Source organism: Manacus vitellinus, unplaced genomic scaffold (genome assembly GCF_001715985.3).
Source record: "Manacus vitellinus isolate BGI_N305 unplaced genomic scaffold, ASM171598v3 scaffold_6_pilon, whole genome shotgun sequence".
Classification (NCBI taxonomy): domain Eukaryota; kingdom Metazoa; phylum Chordata; class Aves; order Passeriformes; family Pipridae; genus Manacus; species Manacus vitellinus.
In genome coordinates this window covers 12,342,189-12,354,810 of record NW_021940750.1, presented here as the reverse complement: position 1 = coordinate 12,354,810, position 12,622 = coordinate 12,342,189, and positions in this window count along the sequence as shown.

The following is a 12,622-nucleotide window of genomic DNA, read 5'->3' as shown; positions in this document are numbered from 1 at the left end:
GGATAAGTCCTGACCTTAGCAGAGCAAGAAATTTGCCATACTGTGTTTGGATCATCTGCAGATGTACTCTTGATTTCTCACTGTCTCTCTCCTCCTTGCTGCAGTGCTTGCTTTCTCTTAGTTCCACAGGTCCAGATTGAGAGGCAGCTTGTAAGACTAGTATATGTAGCTAGATGCGTTCATTTGCCAATGTCCTAAAAATTAAGATATTTTTATATAATTGTTTCATTGTCTAGTTTGTTTAATCTTTCCACATTGTTTTCACTTTGGAAAGTTCCATTCACTCACATGACTTTACCTTTGTCAGAAACACTTTCAGATCAGTTTATCTGCTCAAGTTATGAAGCCAGGTCCTCTCCTGTGCTGTAAATCAGCACTCCTTTGGTGACTTAAAAAATACTTCTGTATTTGCTGATCTACAATTATTAAAGCTCTGGTGACACAATGTAAAAGTCAATGCTTGGAGAAGGAACAGAGAGCAGATAGATTTCTCTGTTTAGTATGTGGCCTCTGCCTCTGCCAAAAATACCATGATATAGATACAAAAAGAATATTGGCAAGTTTTAGATGTATCTGAGTGGCACAAAGTATACTGTATGACAGATGAGCACACTGAAGGTACACAGGTTTGTCAAGAAATAAGAGGTATCCTAGAGCTAATAAAAATTACCGTTGTGTGCCATTGTTCATTTAATGAAAGGAAGCATACAGTACTGCTTGAATTCACTGACAAAAAGGAAAACCACCACAGCTTTCAGAGATGTAACTGATTTGTTCCAGAATTGTTCACTGGTTGATATACAGCATATTGTAACATTATTTTGTTCATGTTTTAAAAGATGTGTCTTCAGTCACTGAACCAGCTCAAAACATAAATCTCATCCAATCACAAAATGCTGAACAATTTTCAAAGGAGTGAATGAATGCTGATGCTGGGCTGTGTGCAAGAGACAGGCCAGCCATTCTTCCGTGGTTGTAAACATGCAGAGAAACAAGCTGCTTCTCCATGGACCAAGTGTGGCTGACCTGAGCCACGGAAATGCAACTGTCTCATACTGCACTTTGTCAACCCTTCTCCATGTTTCACTCTTCCTTACAATGAACTACCCACCTAACCTCCATCTTATAAATTCTAAGACAAAGATTTGAACCTGATGATGAAAACAGCTATAATGAAATAGCAGTGCAGTGATGCTTTTCTTCCCCTGTGCACTAAGCATCAGTTGTGCCACTGAGGGATTTTAAGTGTACTTGACTTGGGGTTTGGATTTTTTTTTGCTTGACTGTTGCTTGTTGTGGGTGGTGAATGCTCTTCACAATTATAGCAAAGGTAAGAGGGAAGGAAAAAAAAATATGTCAAATTTATATTGCCAGGAACACTAGGAGGCCAAAACAGGCACAGTGGGAGGCCTGGTAATTTCATCAGAAAGTCTGGTCACATGACACCTCCGAATTCAAAAGACTCTCATCGATAGCAGAGTCTGAATATGATGGAATTACATACCGAAGGTGGCAGGAGGACTTCCAGTATAAAGTGTAAAATGGGAAGATGAGAATCTGACAGATGAGGTCTGTCAGAACCTATAGTGAACTGTCTATTATAGATGACTTTTCTACTTGTGAAATTAGCAGATTTGTCACACAATTAGTTCAGGCAGAATGAATTCAGAAACCTATCTACTGCATGATGAGATTTCTCTTTCAAGGATCTGGTGTACCTTTGGCTAACCAGGTGACTAGACAAAAAGCCCAGCAAGCATGTGAATTTTGAAGTTTGTTGGGGCAGACACCAGGTGACAGGGCATAAAGGGATCACAGCACACAAAAGCAGACTAGTGCAATTCTAAAAATAATCCTGTTACAGCAATAACTAAAAATTCAGAGTATATACCTGCTTCTGACCTCAAAAGAGACTTGGATTCTTCCAGATACACTTGCTGAGAAGTCCCCATGTTCTACTAGTATTATGTAAGGATTGGTGAACTATTCTGAGACAACTAATCTAACAATTCTTGCAAGATGTTAGTTTTCCCACTGCACATTTGACACAGGTAAACCGAGGCATTGAAATTAAGTTTATTACCAAATACTGCACTAGAAAATAACACAATGGATGGTACCTCCATTTCTGAGTCGCATATATACCTGTGCTTCTATATTGCTGTGTTTTGCTTTTTTGTAGTTTAAAATTTGTTTGAGGTTGGGTTTTTTTGGTTGGTTGATTTTGTTTCCCACAGAACATTCAAGGCAATCTCATGCTTCACAAACCAAAATATCTGCAGTGTGCTTTTGTTCTTGTTGTGTACTCTGACTAAAGGCAAAGGGAGGTTGCTACATACTTAATCTGAAGAGGATTTTGCAAATAAGTCAGCACACACATTTGTATTTTTGATTGCCCCATGAAATTCAGTTCTGTTACAAGCAGAAATTAGCAACTTAAGTGTTTTAGGCTTATCTCAGCTCTGAAAAGTCTTACACATAGCTCCTAGAAATAATTTAGCCCTACCACTGACATTCAGGGGAGGATATAGACCACTTAATTTAGAAAGACAAGAACTGCAGTTTCTAAGCACTACTTGACAATCCGTATACTACAACCAACAAGAGATACCTTGTTGTCGTATCTTCTGAGAAATTAATTAAGAAATCCTGAGTGGGATTTTGCTAGTGCAATCAGCAACCACTTAACTCATTGCTTCTAGGCATCACTTACCAATTATTTCAGAGGGATCTAAGTTAAGTCAATTGCCAAATACTCTTGAAACTCCCTATCTGGCTTTATAAGACTTCAATTTGAAATGAAATGCAGCTATATTTTTTATTTACTTTTGTCATAGACATAGACACTTACATGGATGCTTTCAATCAAGGAGAAAAAACTCAGTTGTATATCTGATTTTTTCTGTTATAAAGCTGATTTTTTTTTAATCCAAACTATTATTTAGCAGGAGATGTAGTAGATAGTAAGACGGAATCTCAGTGGGATGTTTACTGTTAGCAGAGCATTTGGAGTAGTTCCAAACAGAAAAACTTCAGTCAGTGATGTGTATTGATATGTAGAGCAGGTTTTTCCAGCTTTGTGAAGTTACAAAGTCCATAGTATGAGTTGCTGCTGAGCTGAAACAAACACCAAGCAGGCACTGCAACCATGTGTTGTGTGACTTAACTGTTCTAAAGAAAGACATTTTAGAGTTTTATTTAGGGACTCCAGCTCCCTGTGTCATTCACTGAAGAAATTACCACCTCAGAAGATGGTTTGAAACAACCTCCAGACTGAAGAGCCACCTAAAGGTTGACACACTGACTCCAGCAGAAACAAACTGGGGAGAACTATATGCAAATTCTTTTTCCCCTGAAACAGGAGCCTTCGTTAAGGACATAGCAATGTCTCTACCTACTTACAATCCAAAGTCTTAAATGGAAGTCCCTACAAATGCTTTCCCAAAAAATACCTGTAGAGAATTCCTCCAAGAGGCAGAAGACACAGAGCCCTCTCTCAATACACTTGTGTGGAAAGGCAAGTGGTTACAGATCAGAAAGATACAAGTGGGAGCCCAAACCTACGGGCACAGTTAACAGTCTCCACTCTGATCTGTCACAGTCATTCTGATGCAGGAAAAGCTCAAGCTTAATGGGCCAGAAAGTGGGAACAAGAATGAGTATCACAGTGCTATCTTGGATGTGTCTTCAGTCAGTTTAAATCTATCCTTCATACAAAGGAGAAAACCAAATGCATATTAATGCACTTACCAAAATGCAATTGTATATGAGGGGGGCAGCGAGGACTCCCATATGTGTTCTAGAAAGGAAGGAGTTTCTATCACTGCATTTCAAATAGAGATTGATTGACTCACCATATGGAGGTTTGCTTTTAGATTAACATGCTATTGAAACCCCACAGAGAAGTTTCCCTAACTTCTGGACCCTAGCCAGGAAAAAAGCCAGAACAAGGTAACAAGGTGATGGTGGTACAACCAAGGTGCATCAGGGTGTGGGCAGCAGGAGAACTTCAGGTCTGTGGGGAATTCTGTGGTCAAAAGCTGAGGTCTTGGGTTGCCCTAGACACCTGGGAAAATGGTATGCTGGAATCAGGATCGGCAGGAATGCTGTTCCAAGTTTAGGCATCTAAATTAGTTCCTTTTGGATCTGATCTTTAAGATTAGAATAGCAAAGACCCAAGATAAAAGCTAGTAAAACAGAAGACAAATAAGACTGACTTCTTATCTCACTAACAATATAGAGAAACCTTTTGTACATGCTGAGCTACCTAATGTTTCTGATCAAATGGATGTTTCTGTAACCAGTGTATTTTTTTTTATAATATAAAAATCAAGTGGAAAGACTCAATAGAGAGTCTCTCTAAATCTCAGCAGGACATTCACTTTCTGTAGTCTTCTTCAATGGCACAGCCCAGCTAAACTGGTTTATAAACCTCTGAAGGTGCTTAGCACAAAAGTAGCATCAAAAAGGTATGAGAGAAAAATAGATAAAAAATGCCCTTGACAACAGTATCAGATTTTCACCAGCTAAAGATGGACTTTTGTGTCTATGCTTCTGTCTTCTGGCTGTGCCTTTTTAGTTGATACCAAATATACACAATTATACACATCCAAGTTCTCCCCCTTCTGGGATGTTAACCTTAAACCCAACATTTCTTTATCATTCTTTGTCAGCTATTTTTGTGTTCGAACCATGAGGTAAATAATCTAGTGATTTGCTGTAGCCTGAGTCCATACAGAACTTTCATTTAGGAAGTGCCAAGCACTCCAAAAATCACGCTAGTGAAGGCATTTAGGTACTCAGAAATAGAATTTTGCATTGAGTAGCTCTCCATTACAATTATTGGGGCCAGAAGTACCCTTTTACAGAGCAGCCCATGTCAGGTAGTAATCAAAGGATCTTGAGCCTCAGCTGCTACTGTTCTGTGCATTTCTTTGCAGTCTTCCAACCTTTCTAGCTGCCGTACACTGAGATGCAAATTCTATGTGGTGCTGAACACCCACAATGCCCTGGTTTATTGCGATAGCTCATTACAGCCTTTCTGCTTTGACAGACATAAAGATCACATAAAGTGGAACCTATGTGGCATTGTCTGAGTACACCAGAAGGCTGAACAGAAGAACCCAACCAGGACACTAACAAGTCTTGTATGGTATAACAGAATTAGCAGGAAGACAATATTCACTGTGTAATAAAAAAAAAACAAAACCAAAACCAAAATGACACTATAAGCTTGAAAACATTTGCCTCACTGCTCTGTGGTTTGAAAAGTGAAGTCTAGCACGGCAAAACAAAAATCAGACCTACTTTTAATCTGTGAACAGCTCTCTTGATGAAATCTGTCATGTTCCTGGCTTCTTTTGTTCCTTGAAAAAAGAGCAAAAATGTTATTTTTCTTAGAGAATTTCCAAATGTTTTATTTTTATTAATGTTTCTATATGAAATAGTTTATCACTGCAGGCAAATATGTCTCATTCATTAATTCTTCCATTGTTGAAACAACATAACCTATAGTTTCTAACATCATAAATCTTGGACATCACATGGAGATTCCCTGTTATGTACAGAATTTTCTCTTCTGATGTGTTTGAAAGGCCAGTCAGGACTGTTGTTATAATCTGTACTGAAGTAGTCAGCATCTGAATTTTGAGTTGCTTTTGTCACTGATTGTGGTTTTCCATATGGTAAGAAATTAATCTCTTAGTTTAAATATTTTTTTAATGCTCTTTCTGCAGATTTCATATTTGATTCAAGATTTGGCAAGTCCTCTGAAGTTTGGGTTCTTAAAGATACAGCCTTCTGTCCAAAAAGCTCAAGATCCCTATTCCATGCTACTAAATTGCAAACAAAAAATAGAAAATTACTCGAAGGGAGAAAAACAAAAAAGACACAACAGAAGTGATTCATAGTTTAATTTCATATAAAAATGGTAAGCAAAATGCAGTTTCGCCATCTAAGTCTTCAAGAGGTCCAGTTCAGTAAATATGGTCGCTTCAGACCTCAAAATTTGTTCATCAGCTGTCATTCTTCTCTTAAGCAGGATACACAAAGCAAAGCTGAGTGCTGCCAGCACCTCATACATACATTTAAAAGAATCAATGCCTTTTCTTTGAGATAACTTGAAGAAAGAGCACAAAACTGAAATGAGTACCAAAGTGCTTCACATGGCTTTTTTCTTTTTTGATTTTTACACTGTTAATGCTGGCATTTATGAACTTGGCTGGGGAAAGTGGAGACCACTTAAGTCATTACTGCATTTGTGCATACTATGTGATCATTTAGAGGCTCTAAAAATGTGCAGATCCCATTTGTTCCACTACACAGCTATAAGCAGGTCTAACATCACAAAAAGCAGTGCAGCTACAGAACAAATCACAAGAATGGGGGAACTGGGAAGAACCAAATGCTCCAAGTGACAGGCTTTTATGTTGCAAAGCAATAAGTCATCTCCTGCAAATATTTAAGTCAGAAGAAGGGAGTGAAGAAGAAAAAGCAATGGGCTTCAAGTCTTAAAAAGTGATGTTAGAGGCAGTAGAGTATCAATTTGGGGAGTATCAATTTGGAATTGTGCAGTACTGTGCACCAAGTGTTTCGGTTCTAGTGGCACAACCATCTTGGGGTAAATTGGCTCTTCAAAAGTGTATTCTTAAACTGCCTGGAGACAAACCTCAGCCCTCTAGGCAGCCTTTGGACATTTGCTTTCGTCTCAGCTTACCTGGCATTTTCTAATCAATGCCTTCTCACCAACCAAAAACATGAGCCAGAGTTTCTATCAGAATTTTCATTGCTGGCATACACTGGATAACCACTAACCTGGCTGAACTGAAGAAAACAGGTAACAAAGGAGAATAAGGGTATTATTGATTATTTTTGTTTCTTGTTGACAAAAATTGTGACCACTGATATCTATCACATTCCTATAGCTGATTTTAATCTAGACAGCACATGGAATGACGTTAAACTTAGCAGTAACTGGATTCTTTGTTTTAGGTTTTGGTTTGATTTTAAGTTAATACTGCATTCTTTTCTTCCTCTAGTTCTTTTCTGCATTCTTTTTTTCCTCCTTGCCAGGCCATGTTCCTTCATTTGATCTGATTTGCAGTTTAGGAAGAACATACCACTGTGAAGATCTGAATACACACAATTATGTTTCCTTGCTACTATGCACTGCACCTAAGGAAGGTCCTTATATCACTGGTGTTGCTATCCCTGCTATACACGTGGAATATAGCTTCAGTTACCAGTACAGTATTTGTGAAGAAAAAGAAAGCTTTAGTCAACCTTAGAAAAAAAAAAAGAAAATGAAGGAAGAGAAAACTAATGTTCCCCATATGCACTGCCTTGAGAATTCAGATGAACTTTCTGTACTTCTCTTCTTTTGCTTTAGAAAAATGTGTAAGCCATGATTTTAAATCATTTGCAAACTCCCCTGCTTTAATTTATTAATGTAGAGTGACTGCACAAGAGCACTATTTTAACCTTAAACTGGAATACTAATAAAACTCCTGCACAATACCAGATATGTTTGATTTCAGTTTTTATTGCAGTATTATCCCAGTGGATCCCAAAAACATCTGACTGAAGTTAACTTAAAATTTCTGCACTTCAGTTAGATATGGAACCAAATAAACTCCACTGAGAGCAACAACCTTGAACTCGTGGAAATTCAGATCTGGATCCAGGCTTTGCAGCTGAATTCCATCCCAAGCTTAAATGTAACTCGGAATCAAAGAGTGTTGTGGCTGCACACACGATTTACAGGAAACATTCAATTCAACATTTTTGGTAGGTATTCCCTCTTTTAATTGCTCCCAAATTTCTGCCAATCTCTTCATACCAATGCCTGAATTCAGATTCTTGCTCTCTGTCTGGACTGACTAAAGCTTTAGCAGACACTTCACTTCACTGCAGAATAAACATTGTGGCACTGATTTGAATCCAAAATTCTTTGAACAACTGTTTCACATCTAAGTAATTGCACCAGCAGTAGTGGGATCACCTCCTTGTTAAAATGGTAGGGAGAGGGGGAGGCTGGAATCACAGTCCCTGGCTTTATCATACAACATGAAAAGCCTTTGGGCTATCTGCTCAGCTGGGATAAATAAGCAAAGCTCTATTGGTTTCTGGGTGAATGAGATTATAATTCAAATCAGAAGTGTAGTGTTTGTTTATACCATAACAAAATATCACAGAAGTTTGTATCATAAGCCTTAAAACACTGCACTCAAGGACAGTAAAACCCATGAGTCTGAGCTTAGGTTTCAGTGATTCCAGTGAAGTTATGCCTATTTGTTTCAGGACAGCAGTGCTGATGTGCACCAGCTGAGAATTTGGCTCTTTAACTCCTAGATGACAGCAGAAACCATCTACATGGAGAGGGAGAAGGGGCAAGGGTGGGAATCAGCTTGAGTACAGAGTTGTATCGCTGATAAATGGTTATCAGCCACCTCTTAAAACAGGCAGGCCTGTTCCTTCCTAAAGCGAAACTAGAGAATTAAAAAACACATGTAAAAGAATAATACAAGGATATGTTTCCTTAAAGAATTTCAAATGTGTATGCTATACTTGACAATCCAATACAAAAGATTTTGATCGTAACATTTCACCAGTGACTCATTTTATATGCTTGCGCCTACAACCCTTGTGATTCAAAATAAACTCCTATATAAAATGCCTTTCAGAACAACCCATCCAATCAGTTAACCTGGCAGCCTATGCTCACCAAAAACAAAACTACCCTTTCTTCCATGCCCCCCAAAAGAACCCCAAACTAGCCAGCAGTAAGAAACTTGAAGGATGGTATCTCCTGGTACCAGCTCATCCCAGTGGAAGATGATGCAATATGTAACATTGCTATGTTTCACAATAAGTATGTAAGAGTAGTCACATGTGGCACAAATGAAGTGTATAACAAAGAGCAGAAACATAAGTTCATATAGACCATTGGTTATGTCAAAACTAATAACTTGTTTACTTTAGTGGACTCAACGGTAACAGGTCCAATGAGCCTAATGACTGTTATCCATTCCTTTTGCTCTTCATTGAGCAGGCTGGATTTTTTTCAGGAATTCTGTTTATGCAATCCAAACATATTGTTATTTGCTACTTTCTGCATGATCATTTTGGCATTCTTATGAGTAGATGATGATGGTTCTGTCTAAATGTTTGGGAGGATTATCACTGACATGGGAAGTTATTAGGTTTGATGCAATATAGAGAAAATTCACAGTCAGAAAACAGCATCTTTCATTTTTAGGAATGGAGGTAATTGTGCTTTGTGACAGTGCACATCCTTAAGATGTTATGTATCATTGCGTACTTAAAAAAGCAGCACACTTTTCATTGATCTTTCAATTTCATTTTGATTTAAAATGCAGATCTTTCCCTCCATTGAAATCCTAGCATTTTTATTTTAAAATGTATTGGGAAAAAATCCATTTCAGACACATGCAGCACCATAAATTACTTTTTGTGGTTGAAACAGTATTCGCTTATGGCACGGGTTGAACATCCTCCTTTATTAGAATGCTATTTATTGCCACCAGCTGCAGTGCTTAGCTAGGAAAGTTCTTGACACCAGCAATTGCTTTTCAGCACCAATGCTTCCGGCTGCTAACAGGGGCTTCTATTGCCAAATGCAGCCACCCTCTTAAACTGTTCCTTCTGGTATACAGACAGCTCCTGTCACTGTTACCCAGAGCAGAAGCTGGGAGAAAGGGATCGGATCTGAACTCACTGCTATGTAATCTCTTTAGCTATAAATCTCCTATAACTCTAAAAGGCCTTGCCAAATACCACTAGCTTAAAAGCTGTCAAATGTGTTCAGGAAATCTACCCATCAGTAAGAGTTTTTTTTCAAAATTAAGATGCGAGTTCAGCTCATGAGCAAAGGACCATCCTACATAACTAGCCTCAGATTTAGCAAAAGCAAGAGGACTTCTGCATCCATAAGCTGTGTGGCCAGTGGTGTCTATTTTATTAGATTTTTGAGCAGGGAGAAGTAGACAAAGGTAATTACCCTTCTTCTGTTAAGGGCTGTTATTACTCCTGCATGAACAGTTAGCACTGCTTTTTCTCTTTTGCTTCTGCCTATGGTAGCCATGAAAACTAAGCAGGAGGAGTATAAAAGAGGCTGTGTCAACAGCTGTCCTACCAAACACTAAGTATTTACCTCATACAGTAAATCTTCAAAGCAGTAGCATGTGTGCTGCTCCTGTGTATGCAAATCCTTTTGTTTTATTGATATCATTTGCACACATGCCTTCTTCACAGCTGAATCCTTGAAAAGCCATTGCATACAATTCAGCTCAACTAAGCAACAGAGGCAATCAATGACAGGAGGAGACTGAACTCTTCTAACATGGGAAGAATTCCTTTCCTCCCTAAGAAGAGAAACACCCAGTAGGTCAAAGAGGAAGGGTTCTCTGCAGTATAGCACAGACAAGCCTGTTATACAGATGCCTGAACCACTGGAATCTACAATTAAACAAAACAAAACAAACAAAAAAAAGTCAAGACCTGTATGTTTAAAACCCTAAAACATTCAAACTAGTGTCTTTGCAGAGTTAGGTTTTGGCACACAAGACACAAGATAATTTAGCTGAAAAACATCCTGAAAATATTTTTACTCACTGTGAAAACTGGTAAAAGTAAGTGTCCTGTTCATCTTACAGACAGAATTAAAAAAAAATCATTATTGTGGCCATAAGGAAATTCCTTTACAAATTCAGAGAGTACAAAATACATCTGAAAGCTGGAGTTCAGAATACAATTGCTCTTTATTTCTTATCTTGTCCCTGTGAATAACCCAAAACAGTTGTTAGCAAATTACTTTCTCTTTCATATCTTTAAACTGGAGATAAGTATATGTTTCCTCTAAATGACTCATAAAAATAAACTGGCACAACAGTATGACTAAAAGTGTTATGTGTGACTGAGCAGCCTTCATAAAAATTACTATTTTCTTTCCATCTGTATTCTGCTTGGGCCAGAGTCTGGGCCATACTCTGCCCCACACACTATGTCCTCTTATAAAGCCAGTATTTACTTCCCCACCACTGGAAGTGGTCTACTCTATTACACCAATAGCATTCTAGCTTTTTCTTTGGGAAATGCAAGATGAGATATGATAATGTAACATCATGAAGAACGGGTCTCTTAAACAGCTCCTCTCCTCTATTCCAGCTGGACTTCATCCAATTCAAATGGATGAGTGAGGGCCAACAGACATATTAGTGCAACCCTGTATTTAAAGCTAAATTATCCCCTGAATGACCCTAGAGTCAATTTATGGGTGCAGAGACTAAGGACAATAGAGTTCAGAAATACTCTAAAGTCTAGCTTTGAAAATGCCTTGACACATGCCACTGGGGGGACACTTGGAGGGGAAAAAGGGGTAAAATATATATGTGCTCACTTTCCATGTTTGTCCAGTGTCCTATTTTATGATTGTTTTTTAAATTTCTTTTTGTCACTTCATGAAAAAAAAAAAATAGAAGAAGCTCTTCTGACTTCCCATTATACCAATGATGCCTACTAATTTTAATTCTTACTACAGCTTAGAACAATAGTTAATCTCTGCAGATGAGTTGTCCCCTGAGGAGTTCAGCAGTATGACTCTTCCTCATCGCTACAGATGCAAGAAATACCTTTGTGCATGGTGCACAAGCAACCTCCATGTTAGCAATGGTGAACAGTAGGACTCCTAATTTCCCTCCTCCTAAGGGTCTTCCTGCATGAAGACACCACCACCTTCCCCACTAATGACTTTCCATGCCGTGGAGTAAGTAAGGCAAGCAAGCAGAAGAAAATATGTATGAATATTCACTCCCCATTCCTTTCTTGTACCTGGGATATTAAAAGAACAGGCAGAAGAGATGTCCAGAATACAAGTTGCACAAATCGTGACTGTTTAGTTGGCTGCCAGGTTACCCAGCAGTAAACTGTAGGATGTTGCTCTTGGTTTTCACAAAACTTGTTTTGCTGGAAGTTCTGGGCAGTTTTTTGTAATCCTTCCTTGGTGTAGAGCAACCTTCCTCGGTATTTGATTGGGATTGAGCTTTTTCCCAAGTTGCCCTGCTCACTATAAGGTTTCATTCTCATTGCTTTAATTTTGATCTCACTTTATAATTTTCAGTTGACTTAGATTAAGCTACCACAGAAGCCAAATAAGCTTTAATCAGTCCTTCCAACTCTCCCCAACACATAATTTCAGAAACAACTCAGATTTTCAGAACAGGTTATTTATAAAAACAAGCTCACCAAAAAATTTTGAGTGACAAAAAAGGTATGCAGAAGCAAGATCATCATTTTATGATTTTTTTTCTTTCAGACAAGTAGGACCATGGATTACATTTTTATGCCCCAGTGCCTTAAATGCAAAAGTTCTTTAGGAAGACAAATATAGACCAGAGTAGATACCAAATAACTGTTGTAACAAGGAGGGGGAAGTGGGGAAAAAAAAAATCAACCAAGCATCAAAGGGCGTTTAGTATATTTTACTGCAATTTCAATAAGTTTAGTTATGATTCTATAAAAGTTATAGTTATGACATTTAGAGAGCTTCCTGTTGCCTGGTCATTAATTCTACTTGCTTTCTTGTGGAAGAGTTCACAATTACCCA